General features: G+C 35.1%; 1 long non-coding RNA gene across 7 annotated transcripts in view; it reads left to right on the top strand.

Moving 5' to 3' along the window:
• LOC138223889 (uncharacterized) overlaps positions 1 to 16304 on the top strand; it is a 455431-nt gene that overhangs the window by 342307 nt on the left and 96820 nt on the right. For 4 of the 7 annotated variants that reach the window (XR_011182302.1, XR_011182300.1, XR_011182298.1 and 1 more), the window contains 3 exons: positions 565 to 611; positions 1295 to 1346; positions 4084 to 7522. The exons of 1 other annotated variant lie outside the window; for it this stretch is intronic. This is a non-coding gene — a long non-coding RNA (uncharacterized lncRNA). Of the gene's footprint in view, positions 1 to 564; positions 612 to 1294; positions 1347 to 2071; positions 2155 to 4083; positions 7523 to 16304 lie in introns of those variants that run through there. 2 more of the 7 variants (XR_011182299.1, XR_011182304.1) reach the window with 2 other exon arrangements.

The following is a 16304-nucleotide window of genomic DNA, read 5'->3' as shown; positions in this document are numbered from 1 at the left end:
TATACGATAGCTTTTAATAATAACAATACTCTAATTTTTGCAATCCATTAAAACTGATTAGCTAGATGTCATCCATTCAGCTACAGAAGCCAGGTTACAGAGGTTCAGTTTTAGTCAACAAAACAGTCCAGTTGTATTCAGGTCTGACAAGTGCCATTATGTTTACGCTTATTACAAGCTCAAAAATAAAATGCACATAATTACTAATTTCTGCAATAATCTCATTTATTCAGTACTAACCGTGTGCTGCTACCTTTGACCTTTGCATTTCAAGCCATCAATAATGCCTAAGATACATTATTATTTATGATTGAGATTGACAGTTACAGAAGTACGTTTACCTGTGCATCTGTAAATTAATTGTTTTAATAAAAAACTATTAAGCATGTAAATGAGAGCAGGGAGGTAACTTTGCTGGCTTTTTAGGGTTATTGAACTGAGTCCCTGTCTATTTGAAATAAATCAGTGGGCCAGTTTATGCTTGGATGTCTTATTCCGTTGCATACCAACATAAAGCCTTCAAAGATCCAAAACCAGTATACTTTGACATTGTTTTCCTTGCAGAACTGATGGTTGAGAAAACCAATACCAACTGGAACCTGCCTTTACGGGTAACTGACGCGCCTTTTCTTTTCTAGTCAGAAGCCCGCGGGGTGAGCATGTGTCATTTTTCAGTAAGTGGAATGTGTGATTTGCGTGGAACTCAGGTTTCACATACCGAATTATTAAATGCCTCTAATCAATATTCAAATCCACTTAAACAGTTAGATGTCAGACAGGGTCAAATCAATTAAATATTTACAACAACTAATAATAATTTTAAAACTGAGATTAAAATAGTAATAACATCATTATCATTTGCATGGATATTATATTATTCTTAGTTTAAATCTAACATAACATGTTCTTAGGCCATGTTTGGTAAAAAAGACATACAACTGAGCACTTCTACAAATAGAAAAAGTGAATGCTTACTGCTTATTTAAAAATCGTATTCTTTGTGAGATTAAAATAAACAAGCCTCCTGCATGCTCTGCTCTATGCTCCATGATTTCCAGAGTAAAATTCCTTCTTGTTTGTTTGCTCTTCATTCATTTATTAAAACCATAAATGTTTGAATTATTACAGGCTGCTCCTGCTCAGGTAATTTTAACTGCACATTGTTGCAGTGAGCAAATGAAACAGTGCTCTAGTGATGGAGAGGACTTACAGATCCTCATTGAAGGAACATTTCTTAGCAGTCTCATTAAGACATGCTTAATAATTTCATCCGTCTTTCTTGTCTTTATTACAGTGCTTTTCTGTCGTTTTTTTCTCCACATCAGATCACTTGATGCAACTTAATAGTAAGTGTTCTGAGGAATAATAAACACCTTTGAGCAGAAATGTAGAGGAGAATTTCCAATACACATTTGTAACGAAAATAAGTGTTTCCAATCCGTTCAATGGTGTTTTCAATATGTCACCAACAGTAACTAATTGTTATTAATATTACTTATAATGTGTAAAAAGCTCATTCAAATGTAAAAAAAAAACTGGTGTTTGGTCTCGTTTTCTATCTGTATGGCACAGCACTTTTCTGTGTCAGAGAGAAAGAAAAAAAAACAAAGAAAAATAAAATGTGGTATACAAATCTACGACAAAATAAATAAATAAAAATGTAAAATGTAAACTCAGTAAAATAAAGCTGTAACTTTAGTCTCCCAGTAATTTTTCATTAAAAATCCCTCAGGCACACACCAGAGAAAAAGGCACTTTAATAACAGGCACCACACAGTGCATTTTTCTTCCGTTGCCATATAATCAAATCTAAAGCTTCTTTTACTTCCTATGTTTTACCTAGAGGACAAACTTCCAATTTAGTTGTGGCCTGTGTTAAACTGATTTTCATTGTAATTAATGCCTTGGAAGGCCTCAGCCACTTACAAAACCTTTCATTAGAGGTCTTGTACCAATCTGGGATTCTTAAGATTGCAATTGCAGTTTTCCTACCGATATCCACTACTGTTTATGGTGTTTAGCTTAGTATACACATTCAGAGATTGTCCAGTATGCCCTTTTGCTTTTGCAGATCACACTTGATAAACCCACCAGGCAACTGTCCAAGTTTCAGAATGCCTGTAAGTGGTTTCAGAAGAGTCTGCTGGATCCTAGGTAGGACCTCAGTTGGCTGTGGTTAATTTTCAGCCTGTGTTTTTGCTGCCTGTTTCCTCTGAAATACTACCTGGGGTTTAAGGTTCCCCTGCACAGGATGTTAGCAGACCTCTGCAAACATTCAGAAGCCTGCTTTCCCACTACTTGCCTTTAAAGGATTATGGCAGTGGTCCCAGGGTCATATTGAATGGATGAGAATGTGTCTGCAGAGCAAACTTTGACTCTCCAGACCCTTTTCTCCTCAAGACCTCCTCGACAATTTTAGAGACCCTCCTCTGGACCTTTTGACTTTTCTTCTGGGAAACAGTTTCCAGCCCCATACCTATTTTTCAACTTTGAGAAGGCTAAAACGTTCATTATTATAACAGAATTTCCAATTGTGTGAATAGAAAAGTATATATGAGTGTGTTTTGCTCAATTTAACTTTATATTTTACTTTAACTTAGTATCTATTTTGTTTACTTGCTGCTGTATATAAAAAAAGCATGTTTCGTGCTGTTTATAAATAAAGATTACAATTACCACTAAAGTGCATGTTTACAAAGGTCTAGACATAATGGAAAATCTATAGGATACAGATAAATACTACAGGATACAGAGTAAAAATGCTTTCAGCATGGAAAAGAATATTTTAAACTCATACAATATAGAAAGTACAAAATATACAAATAGAAAAACCAACATAATACACACCCCATTTTTATTAAAATACATCAGATGGTGTTTGGAAAAAAACAAATGGCTAGCCAAGGAATGTCACAAAGAAAGTGTTTTCTTTTATTTGAGCACAGAAGACTACTAGCGTATGGCATCTCAATAAAAGGCTTGAAATAAGCAATGTGGAAAACCAGTCCTAACACTCTGACCCCTGACAGGCTCAGGAAAAAAGCTATGACTGTGAACTGACAAAAAAACAACAGCAGCCTAAAGGACAGACATAGATTTATAGGACTTATCACAACCCTTTCCTCTATTGTGAAGAATTACCATATCATTTTGAAAGTTATTTAAATTCTGTTTCAAGATTTTTTTCTTTCTGCTTTAGAAAAAAGTAGCCCCCTCTAACACTATTAGTGTCGGGCCTTCTGTCTTCCAATTGGGCCTGATCTTTACTGGGTTAAAATGTCAGGATCCAATTGTAAAAACTCACACTTTAAACTAACATACTATATGTATCCCCACTTCTTATTAAACAAATTCCTTCCGAGACTATCCGCACAACTCAGTCCTGTTTCCCTCACTCCTTTTCTCTATCAAAACCATTATGAGCCTTAAAATGCTCTTGGTATCATTATTTAAGCAAAAAGAAAATCCTTTTGTCAAGGATTTCAATAGAATTCCATGTATGCACACTTCATCTACATTAAATTGGTCACGACCCTCCAGGTGTCCTCTGCATTAAAAGTGTTTGCCAGACCATTCTACGCCACTCCGGCCGAACTTGGGTGACCTCTCATGACACTGAGGCTTGGCGCTCTCAAGCATGTACAACCCCCTCAGTGTATCCAGGGTCACTAATAGACTGCCTTGAGCTTCCTTAAGGGTCACGTACAGATTGCTAGCCCCATATAAAGGAAATGGGAGCTTTTAATTATCATCCCTTTTTCTCTCTGGGCCTAGAGTTATGCTCTATGTCAGTGTGTTAATGCGCTTGCATCCAAGGAGACACATAATGCTCCTCTTAGTCTTGTTTATTAGCAGGATCCATTTGCTAAGGCCCTCTCTTTTGTGCTACAATATGAATGCACTTTGATGGTTAATAATTATGCCAGTCCTTTTGACATGAGGATCCACAGGCTGCCCTAGTTAAGCCAGTAATTAGCCTGTCCTCCTTATTTATTGAGAAAGTACAAATTATCCCTCATATGGGCACTGGCCATTCCATTCTCTCCTTTTTTTTCCCCTTGTATCTCTCGGCACTTTTGATAGGCTGAATGCAGCTGCACTAGAGCAAGATAAAGCTTCGCCATCAAGATGATGAACAGTTCGGATGAAGAGCCTTCGAGATGAGCACAAAAGCTGAAGGAGTGCGGCTGATGCAGTAGTGGACAGCTGAAGAATGCGGCAGGCTGCAGATGAATAGCCCTCATTTGTGAATATACAGATTTGCAGTGATGAATAAAAGCCAGGCACAGGTCACAATAAATAAACTTTTTAAAAATAATAATTCAGGTTGCAGGCACGGAACAGCTGTAAAATTGAAGGTTGTGCTTAGTTTTCCCCGCTCTCAAAGGGGATAATTAAGCTAAGCCCATATTGTTTGATATATTAGTATAATGATGAGCTCCTAGATTCAGGTTCATTTCTTCCTTCTATTGCAGTTTGTGCTGTTTTACAAAGGAGCTGAACCAGAAATGTATTCCAAAGGTAGGCTCCTAATACGTAGGATGTATTTCATTTCAATAGGTTGATTTGGCAGAGCTTATCAACATACTTAGATTTAGCTAAGCACAATATAATACAGAGATAAAGCAAAATCATCAATTTGCTATGTGCAGTTTATGACTATTTTTTTTGTAAAGCAAAAGACCGTATAATGGATTTTGCTCTCTGTCTCTGTCAAACTCTCTCTCTCTTACGCTTTCTTGCTCTCTCTGTGTAAAACTTGTCTAGAATATTTAGCAGTGATTTTTTTCCCCTCTTTCCCAAGCACACAGTGTCTTCTTTGCAAAAAACAAAGGCCTTTTACTGGACTATTGCTGGAACATTTCATTCAGGTATGATCTCCCCCTCCTTCAGCTCCCTCCTGAGTGGTTCTAAATCAATAGAGATGTAAATAAGTTTAGACAGTTTTTAGGCCTTTGTCTTCTTCTTGCATTTAAAAGCATCACAAGAAGCTGATGTTTTTTTAAATGGTCTTATCCCAGGCCATTTTATATAGTTATAAGTCAGTGATGAGTGAACCAGCCTAGCAGGAAAAAACAAAATTCTTAAAAAACCTCTTAAAATTAAATGGCTATATACACTCATTTCCTCATACACGAGAGAGCAAACAAATCCCAAAAATAAATAAACAGATTTTTAAGGAAACGGAAGAAGTCATCAATTTTCAACAGCAAAGCCTACCTGTCTTATCATCCCACTTCAGAACAGTGCACTTATGCTGCAGCTGGTTTGTAACTCATATTTATAAATATATACTCTATGGGGAGAGACCTTGAATCAGGTGAAAACTGCCAGAACAATATATTACTAAATCAAAAGGGTTTAGTTTCAGTTGAAGTATATCAGTTTAATGTTTACATGTGCCCAGCACACAACTAAAAAACACCCTTTCAAAAATATGGTTCTTTATTTTGCCAAATGGTAACTATTTGAGGTATAAAGGCTAAACCTGAAAGGAAGCTCTCTACTCTGAGTTTTTTTGTTGCAGTGATAATTAACCTGAAACCTTGCTGACAAAAAAGAGAACATGGGCAGGAGTCTGTGTTACACATTAGTGGATCCTGAATTGAAGGATTAAGGCATGACCCTGATTGTCAACAATGATATACAGTTAAATAATCAGTTGATATGATGTCTTGCAATTTTTAAAACATATTTACTGTCATTTCTCCCCTCTTCAACTCTATTGGATTTATTTTTAGTTTTTGGCTATGTTATTCATTGTTTTAATCTTGAATGGAACTGGCTTCATCACACATGGAAAACAAACTGGAAAACATCCAGATATTTTTTCCTGAACTGGCCAAATGTTTCTTGTCTGTACAGTAGTTCCTAATGGAAAACCACCATCATTCCCTAGTAGCCATGTTTCCTTCGTTCTTGGAAACACAGACATATACATAAGAGATTTTTTCTCCAAATGCTTTCTATATTTTTGTCCCGTCACTACCAGTGAGGGGTCTTCTGTCCAGTTGTAATTACTCAGGAAACTGCGGAAATGTACCTTTCAGATCCAGCTGTGCCTTTATAACTTGTTGTGGCCTGTTGGATGAAACTGTTTTTTTACAACACAATGTTGTATTAATTCATGTTTGTGTTTAAGCCCCAGTGCAATTAATATACAGTACATTGGAGAAAATAAATGACAAAACATTCTAATCTAAAATATTGAAATGAAGGCTTTAAAGTGAGATAGAAAATGATTTGACTTTTTGTTATTCATCTGTACTACTGTACCTCAGACTTTTAATTTCTGTTAATATGATACCTTAGAGAGCATTAACTTGGTTCACCATTCTTTGTTGGTGACAGAGTCAACCTTTTAATAGGGAATTGTGTCTAATATTAAGAGAACAAATTCAGGTTTACAAACTGAAAACTATAAAGGCTAGAGTGTCTTAATGTATTTAGTAACAACTATTCATTATTAGTATTTCTCTAGAGCATCTTTACATAAACCATTTTAAACAGTGCATATGCGGTTCTTCATAATTAAAATCTACAGTATCTAAATCTGTCGAAATCTAGTATATAATTTTAATCTAGGAAATAATTTTTAAATACAAAGTTGCAATAAAATTAGTTTCTGTTGTGTTTAACATTTTAAAATTTTAATTATCTGCTTATAAAAACAATAAATATTAATTTAATGTATTTTTTCAAATGTATTTAAGCCTCCAAACAAGTGAGTACAGTTGTTGTTTGCTTTGAATTTTCCTTCTTCATTAAAAAATACATCCAGCACCTGAACACACTCATATATCAGCATGATTAATACTAAACTAAGATACCAAGATCATACCATAGTGTACAGTAATTATCTCGAAGACTTTGAAATCTCAGAACCAGTGTAACAATATTCATGTGATCCACCTTTTCCTTCCTACTCTTAACTTGTTTACTGTTAACATGTTTTTAAGTTAACAAACTGTGAATACAATCAACTGGTTGAAATGCTTGAGTTTCACTTACAAAGTAATAATCTTAAACTATTTATTTTTGTATCATATAGTACTAATGTGGTTTTGCAATTGTAAATCATTTAATTAAGTATTGAAATTAATGTGGTTCATGCCTCTAGGAATGGCATTTCAAATACACACCTACCTGTATACAGGATAGAAATCTTTGAAATATTACACTGTTATTTTGGTTTAAGCAGTGATAAAATACTGTATGTGTTTCGAAGTGATTGTGTAAAGAAAAAAAGCTCTCTGTTCTCTGATACATGGAATAATAATTCAATTCTATACCTGTAATTTAATTGAAACACACTATTAATGCCGCAAGTGTGAAAATTAAATTAAGTTCAGGGATGAAGCTCTCCCTACCAAGGGATGAATGGATGACACTACTGCTGCATTTTATCCTACTGGGCAGCAGGGAAAGTGGTTCTATGAAACTGCATACCCTTTGTCCATATTACTATTCTAATGTTCCCTGATGGCTGTTAAATCTTTAATAAATGCTTCCTTCAATCTGATACTTTGTCTTTATTGAAATACTTTCGTAGCAAAATTTGTGTGACCTTTCCCTTGTCATGATGTCAGCAACAATTGTCTAATTGTCTAGCCATTTAAATGAAATATGTTTGGGGTGATGAAGCAACTCAGCATATCAAACAAAGAAATGGTGTATCTCCTACACAATTTAAGTTATTAATTTCTTGTAATAATAACAGAAATATTTTCGCTCTGTTTTTTATGTCCCATTTCCCAGCCTTTATTCTTAAGTGAGCTAATAGTAATTGTTTACAATTACAAAGGCTACTAAAATACCTCTTATTCCTTGGTTCCTGGTTAAAAAGGCAACAATATTGTAAGCTGTATTTTAAACCAGCCACTATTAGCAATTTTTAGCTATTTAACATCACAGGTAGGGAATTAAGTGTTAAGAAACAAGGTGGGCCAGAATGGCAAACAGTTTAAAAACTTTCGATTGTCTATTTACCTGATATAAGTTATTTGCATTTTATTTCATTTCAATTTCTGCTTTGTAACCACAAGATCACAGTTCAACTTCCCTTATCAGAACAATTGTTGCTTCTAGGGAAGGATTTTATAACATATCATATTTAATATTTGCATGAATATATTAATATGTTATTTGAATTATGAATGAGGTGTAAATAATGTGTAGTTTATCGTCTCTTACGTGCATATTACTTGTAACCCATGATATGTTACCTCTCACATTAAGATATTAATGCTTTTTAGTGATGATCTGACTTGCATTACTAGATTAGTATCCCACCATTTAAAAGTCAAAGATTTAAATAAAAGATGCTGGAAACTTAAAGGCTGAAAGGAAGAATTTGTGGTAGTACAAAGCACTTTCATACACATATTTACAAAAATAAACTTTGTATATTAAGATTTTGAATTCTAAGCATACATTTTACAAAACACCCAAGGCATGTAATTTCATCTATCACAAATCCATAATTTACTTTCTTTGGACCATATCACTAGACTTAACCTCAGTGGATTTCCCAGCTTTGCCACCTGGTATTTCACATCTGAAAAGTGCATTTCTATCAGTTTAAAATCCTTTCATAGTTCACACCTCAAAATGTAGTCGAGACGACAGAAAACCCACCAATTAACAGTCTTTGCTCTGAGGAGTTATACTTCTGTTCCTGCTGGCATGAGAAAATGCAGACACTACCCGCCTGATTATAAATCAGGAAACCGCTGTTTTTGATAGATTAGTCACCTTGTCAACCACAAAGAAAAGGCGCTTAAAAAGTAAACAATTCAAAAAAGCATTAGAATAAGTGGTTGCTTAGTGCAGCAAATTTCACTCTAGTTTTCTTTTTTTGCATTGTTCGTTGTATACTGTACAGTATTTTGGAATTTTGGCTACAGGTTTGTAGAGGACTGAAACTGCTGGTGAATGTAGTCAGACAAGAGGGTCTGACCCAAAAGAATTATGGAGAAAAAACAAAATAAATCAGAGCACGGCAATAAGTTAGTTGTGTTCAATAACCTCCTCACTCCCACACGTCTATCAGCACTAAGGTGCTTCACCTCTCTGGACACAGTGAGGGCAGTCTAAGCCTTCAATTAAATCAGATCACAAGATTTCAGACCTGTGGAAAAGGACCATTGTCTTACAACACAAAAAATAATGTTCTTGTGTGCTTTGAAAGAATGGTCTGTAGTCCCATCTGTTATTGTATCCCCCCATGTTGAATATTCAGTACAAAAAAGTTTCCTGCTTTCCTTTATCTTCATTTAGTTTTCTACAGTCTCATAATACACCATTAGCCAAAACAAAACTCATTTAGAGATTCAAAGTTGTAAAACTAGTGTTAAACTCTAAGAACATGATAATGACAAAAGGCAAAATAGGTATTTTTAAAATGTAAATAGTTTTTACAACAAACAAGCAAATGTCAGGTTAGAAAAACTAGAAAGTCTATATACTGTATGAGCCTACTGTATATATTTGTACCAGCAAATTGGTAATATCTCCGTTTACAACTACCAGCTATGTTTAAGTTATCTAAGTTTATGTATTCATGAATCTATGGATTATCTACAGATTATTGAAGGTGATCCTTCTGTACGTATCAGAATGAGTTTGTGTAACTTCTCCTTGTTCATACCTTAAAACACATAACCAATGGATGGATTAAATTGCTGCCTGGAAATTTTAGAGTTTGCATTTTAAGAATAAGAAAAATGTGTACATAAGAAAATGTACAAAAAAGAAGAGGCCATATGGTCCATTTAGTTCATTTAGCTACCAGTAGGTCATTGAGTTAATATCTTCCAACCATTTCTTGAAAAAAGCCAGGATGTCAGCTTCAACATCATGGCCGGGCAGCTTGTCTTCTGGTTTGTTTTTCACTGTTCATTCTGAACTCTGTTGAGTTGACTTGATCAATTCCAGTGAGGATTTTTAATTCTTCAATACTGTCCCTTTTTTAGTGTTCTCTCTTTGCGACTAATAAAATATTCCATTCTTTTAGTCTTTTTAGCAAGGTGAAATGTCCTACACCAGCAGGCTAAAAGAATCTTGCATTATTTTTTTTTTTTTATATTCACACAGTGTTTATTATTCTTGCTTAGTCGAGTTTCTTGTTGATTTGTCTTGTGTTTTCTTTAAATATACGTGTCTTTGCTAAAATTCTTTTATTGCTATTTGCTTCAGGCCAAAGTGGTGAGGCACATGAATGTTTGTTATTGTGTAAATCTTTTCCCCTGTGTATATTGCCTAATTATTTTGCACATAGAAATACAACATGCTGTGCAAATCTGTTAAAACCCCAAGTTAAAATTAAAGCTTTGCCTTTGTTTTGCAACACAACCTTTCTATAGACATCATGTCAGTGCATATTGACTGGGTTGACAGTACAACTCCCCCAAGATTCAAATGCCAGTGGTCTCTTTGTGCTCACAACCTCGCACATTCCCCTACCAAGAGTCAAATTCACACTGGAGATCGTCTGTGACTTTTGACAGAATGTTTTACACAGAAAACCGAAGTATGCCTTAGAGCTCTGAGAATTACACAAGCAAAATTCAATGCATGTTCATAACAAATGAATATGAGAGAAGACTTAAATTGCGTGTTGAGATTTCAAAAAGCCTGTCATCTGAAAAAAACAAGGTTCATCATACAGATTAAAAGCACCTGTACCCAGTATATTTATGAAAAATAATTTGCATTTCTGATCAAAATAAATAAATACAGAGCTTCATGGGTTCCGTGAGTTTTATATATTGTATTGTAATTTTAAAAATACAATTTTAAAGAAATATAATGAGGGGAAAAAGCTTTCCTGTGATTCAATCATATAAAGTCCTTACTACAAGTTCTTAAATTGTGTAATACTGATTATGTTTCAAAACTGCAATATTCATTAATGATAGCTTAGTACTTTCAGTGTATGTGACTTGTACAAAACAGGAAGCAAATTAATTTTTAGCACTAAGAAAAAAAATGTATTGAAGGAACATGGAAAAGAAAGTAGATGGGATATTTAAGCATTTCATTGCTGTTTACTTCAGGAAATAATTACAATGTGTAACAGATTCTTTTTGATTGATGGTTTTGAAAACATCCATACTGAAGGACATTCATCTGTAAACTTGCAAGACACCACCTGAAAGTCAGTTTATGATCATTGTACAAAGAATCCAGAAAAGCTCCAAATGTTAGTGAGTAATATAAAACAACGACCACAAGAAAACAGAAAGGACAATAGTTAGTATGTAATTGTGAACAACATAATTAATGTTGTTCCCATAATTAACTTTTTATAAGGGACAGCATATGCCTCAAGCTGCTTTTTAATGAGTAGGGGCAGAAGAAGCTCACAGTAACTTGTGGTAAAGTAAAGATAACTTAACACTCCCATTGCTTTTATTGGTGCACAGCTATTATTACATCCCTACTGCTATGAAAACAACACTGGAAGTGCAACGGTTGCAATGGTCAAAAAAGGTGCTTAAAACAAAAGTCTCTGAACATGTATAACATGTGAACTGAAGATTTATCAATGAAGAATGTCCATTTGTGTATTTTTTACAGTGTTCCTCTGTACAGTATATTGTTACAATTTTGTTAGGCAGTATGATGCAAAATTCCCTCCAGCTGGAAAATAAGGAGTTCAATGATTATTGTAAAATTCATTTTACCATGACTACATAAGTATACATATTTAAGCATGCATGCATATAAATATCCCAACTATGCAAAGTTATTTAACATGTCACCTACAGTACACTCACCAGTGTGACACTACCCTCTGCAGTCTCATAGATGCATTATGTATTGTCGGTGCACACCTTCAAAATTTAAATTGGCTTGCCATTGTGGATTTTGCATTGCATGCTGCAAAGTGCTTGGCCGTTGACAAGTATGTAACATATGCTGTTGTCTTTTACTCAATAAAAACTGGTTGCAATAAAAAAACGTAGGTGATATCCAGTCTGACTTTGTTGCAGTCACCACTCCCACCTCTAATATAAATATAACTTAAAGAATGTCATTAAAAAACAAACCTACCCCTGCCAAGATGCACCTCTGTCCCCCTGTGCTGGCGTGTTACCAGTATAGCAGGTCATAGCAGGAAACTCTGGAGATTCAGATGATTATAACAGGCAATCAAATAGCTAGTACTGTTAAAAATAGGAAAATAAAATTACAAAGTCAAGGCTTTAAAATAATAAAAAAATTCTCAGTACAAATGTTTTGTGGTGCCTTCAGCAAAATACCTTAAGCATGCCGCATAAGGCGGGCATTGTCTTTATAAGATGGCACCTCATAAAACGGCATTAAATATCACCAACGGGGCTTCATATTTCATCCAGCAGGGTTTAAGCCAGGCATGTTCTATATCACACATTATTAGAATGACATCTGCTTTGCAAGTCATGTACCCAGGAGCATACCTTGATAACTCATTTCAGCACTCATTCTCAAGGCTTCTGTGCCTCTCTAATGCTTAATATGTTTAACTCATTTTGAACAGAAGTCTAAAGCTTGCCACGGCCCTCTGGCCAGAACTGTATCTGTCAAACAACAGAGAGGGACTTTTATCAATCCGTACTGGCATAAAATACACAATTCATTAGAAGGGATGTCATTTGTTCTCCAGGAAGAAGTCTGATTTCCATTGCATCTCTCACTGCAGTGACAAAAAAGATAATTTATGATGAGGAGATAACAATTTCTGAAGCCACACAGCTGTGACAAAAAGTGTATTTAACTGTTTTGTGGGACATTTCGCCTTTCTTGTGCAGTCGCATTAATCATCTTTTTCTTTCATGTTTTTGTTTGATTTTTGCTTTTTATTTTAAGAACAAGATCATAGAAAAACTCACTAATGGTAAAATCAGAACAATAATTCCCCCTATTCACATTTAAATTGTGCTTTTTGATTGTGTTTTGCTCAAACATTTGTCACCAGTCTTTATTGCAGACACAGATTGCATACAGTTTCAATTTTCACAAACCTAGCATTCAAATGCATATCCTAAGACTTTTGAATTATTTGAAGGCCACTGTGATATTGTAAAAAGGTGTCAACAAAGATTTCCAAATTCCAGTAAAAACTGAAAGCTGAGAAACCATAAAAAAATAGAATGGATTCCAATTCTGTTAGAATCCAGTACATAATCTGATGGGGATAACTGCAGCCAAGGTTTGCAAGAACATATCTGTGTACAGCGAACTGAGATAAAGGATCTTGGTCTGCTGTAATGTTGCTTCACAATTGAAATTTGTTCTTCTAGCTTAATATGGGTGTGCTTGAGGTGTGTTCATCAAACAAAAGCATAATCATGGACATTGAAATCTGTATTTAATCCAAAAAAAGATACATGTACATTGCTATATATACCAGTTTTGCATAACAATATTCTACCATCAGTCATATAACTTCATAAGAAAGCACAAGATTTTTTGTTGCACTACAGTAGTTAACAGTTACTGTATGTTCAGATATCCTTGACTTTGTGCAGCGTGGGTATCTTAGCATGATTGTTTGTGGTAGTGGTGTGATTTATTTGACTGTTAAGTACTTATCTGTCAAAATAAATGTGGTTTTAGATGTTACAAGTGTTTTGCACAGCTCCACCCCCATATCCAGAATACAATATAGATAGACCTGTTTTTTTAACTCAAACCATTATAGCCCATGCCCCTGTTTTGCTAATGTGTAACCTTATCATGTAATTTTTCAGTTTGATTCTCTCTAAATAGGCAAACGTTATTTTTTACTTGTTTTTTTTTCCTTTTAAAAGAGCATTTTGCAATAAAGGTAAAGAAATAAGAATGCAGTTACGAATACTGAGATATTCAGTATTAAGCTTTATTACAATGATTGCAAAAATACATTTTTGACAAGGTATACTGTATTCTTTATTCTATGTCATTACAATTATAAGATTACAATTACAGTTACGGTATCCTGCATTCTTTCAGCATAACTTGTATATGATATGCTGCAAATAAGCAAACCCAGGCTGTTCAACTAAAACACACTGTAAATCTTTGAAAACTGTAGACACTGGTTTACAGTAGGTCAGGTTATTTCAAGACTTCTATATTGTATCAATCATGCTAGCGTACAATACAGACAATGTAAAAAATGATTGCTTTTTGAATAGTATCATCATTACACACCTAAGCAATTCTATAGAAGTGGTATAATGTGTTTCAATAACTGTCAAGTCAACCATCAATAAAATGCCACCTTTCTAGCTCTTGGACAGCTGTGTTATTTTACTGAGTCCAGCTGAATGCGTTAGGACACCAGTAGTACACTGAGGAAAGACATGAGCTTAGCGTTTGTTGAGTTTATTGACATTTTTCTCCATATTCATGGATTGACAGTCAATTTTCCTCCAAATCTCCACTTTACCAACTTACCGCGGTGACACAGAGTAATAAATTCCAGTAGTGCACTTTGCAAGGTTTTTATAGCTGCGAGCAACAATAAAAGCAACAAGCTGGGTGTCACAATGTAACTCCAGTTTACTCTGTTATTTTCTTCGCTTTTTTATTGAAAACACAGAATATATATTTATTAATGAATACACAAGTACACTTTGAAGCGGCCCAGAGTCAATTTACTTGGTATTCACACCGCATATTCCCATATAGTATTGTTTCATCATTTTATGGCCAGTGTAGCTTGTTAGGCTGTGGCCCCTCAGTACAAAAAAAGCAGGCTCATATAGCAACACCTTGACGTAGATGTACAGCTGCTCACACTGTGGCTGCCTCACCTTTAGCCCCGTCTGTCTACTGCCGCCTTTCATTTTCCACATTCATACATCAATAAGCTTTGCATGCTGACACCTAATTTTGCAGGCTACTTTGGCTATGGAGGCCGTGTTTTGCATATCACTACCCACCCCCTCCTGACATCTGCGATCTTTAAAGAGAGAGACTTCTCTTTTCTTCTCTGCCTACTTGGATTCTGCTTCATACTTGTCAGAAACAGATCTTCCAAATGCAACTTAATTGATTGATTTCTTTTCCGTCTCTTTTCTCTGAATCTCTCTTCCCCTCACTCTGTCTGACAGCTCCTGTTGGAAAGATGATGATGTTTTTTTCCCTTGCCCTTGCAATTTAAACATGCCGATTGTGTCACTTAAAGGAAACCGATTTCTGTTCCTCAAAAAATATAATTATTTTAAGCTAATTAGTGAGTGCAACATACACCGTAGCCATGTGTCTGGGGCTTTCAGAATGCACTATTTATTAAAATAATGAAAAATACATTGCAATTGTGAAGTTGAAATTTCTTACGAATGCCGTGACAGCAATGTTTTTGATATGGATATATTTCTTATGAGTATGTCTCAAAATTACATGCTTATTAGTTGCACGCGTAGTGTTCATATCTGTGGTAATACAATTGCTGTTGCAAGGTCTACAGCCTCAAATAGAGTATTTGTAATCATCTTTTCACCTAGGCAGAGTTATAGACCTGCAAAGAAAATAATCTAACATCCAGCTTGTTTCATATTTGACATAGTGACCACAGTTTCAACTCTGGTCAATCTCTGAATAGGATCCTGCAATATACATAAAAGATGAAGAGGTTCTGAGTTTTCAGTTTATTTTAGTGTGGACAGTATGTCCAGTTGGTTATATCTGTTATATTCAGCTGGACATCACAGTTGAGGTCTAGATGTTGCGAACCAAGATTCCTGTCGATTTTATTTTATATTAACATTTGGTCATAAACACGAAACTTTTATAGCAAAGAACATTGTTCTGTATGGGATTGAGTGAGTGTAAATTGCGTACTGTACAGTAAATAGGAAGGCACCTACACTTCTGTTACAAAAAAGTATAAACTGTGATTTCATTTCGTTCTGAAAGTGAACAACATTTTATTATTTAATGTATAGTTGATTTCGTACTGTATGCTAGATTTCTGAAATGTTTTCTTCCCCTGCACCTTACAGGCACCTGTGTTCTAATTGTAAATTTAAAACGTGTTGAACAAACAAAGTGTTCGGTTCCGATGGTGATGATGGGTACTGAGAGAGACAGAGGAAAGGATAGGCAGTGATGGGGGGGGGGGGGGGCGAATATCATATGGATATCTGCCAAATCTAATGTAATAAATTGATGTTTTCCCAGGCCTGAAAAGAGGACCCTGCCTTTTAAGTAGCGAGGCTGTCATCTTTTGCATTTGTGAGAGGAGAAGGAGTGTGAATGTCACTTTCAAGTGTAGCTCGGTGCTCTTTTAATGAGAGATGGGGTCTCCTTCGGAGGCAGCCAAGGGGCCAAGG

This window comes from Lepisosteus oculatus, chromosome 17, assembly GCF_040954835.1.
Source record: "Lepisosteus oculatus isolate fLepOcu1 chromosome 17, fLepOcu1.hap2, whole genome shotgun sequence".
Taxonomy (NCBI): domain Eukaryota; kingdom Metazoa; phylum Chordata; class Actinopteri; order Semionotiformes; family Lepisosteidae; genus Lepisosteus; species Lepisosteus oculatus.
This window is presented reverse-complemented; position numbering and strand designations above follow the sequence as displayed.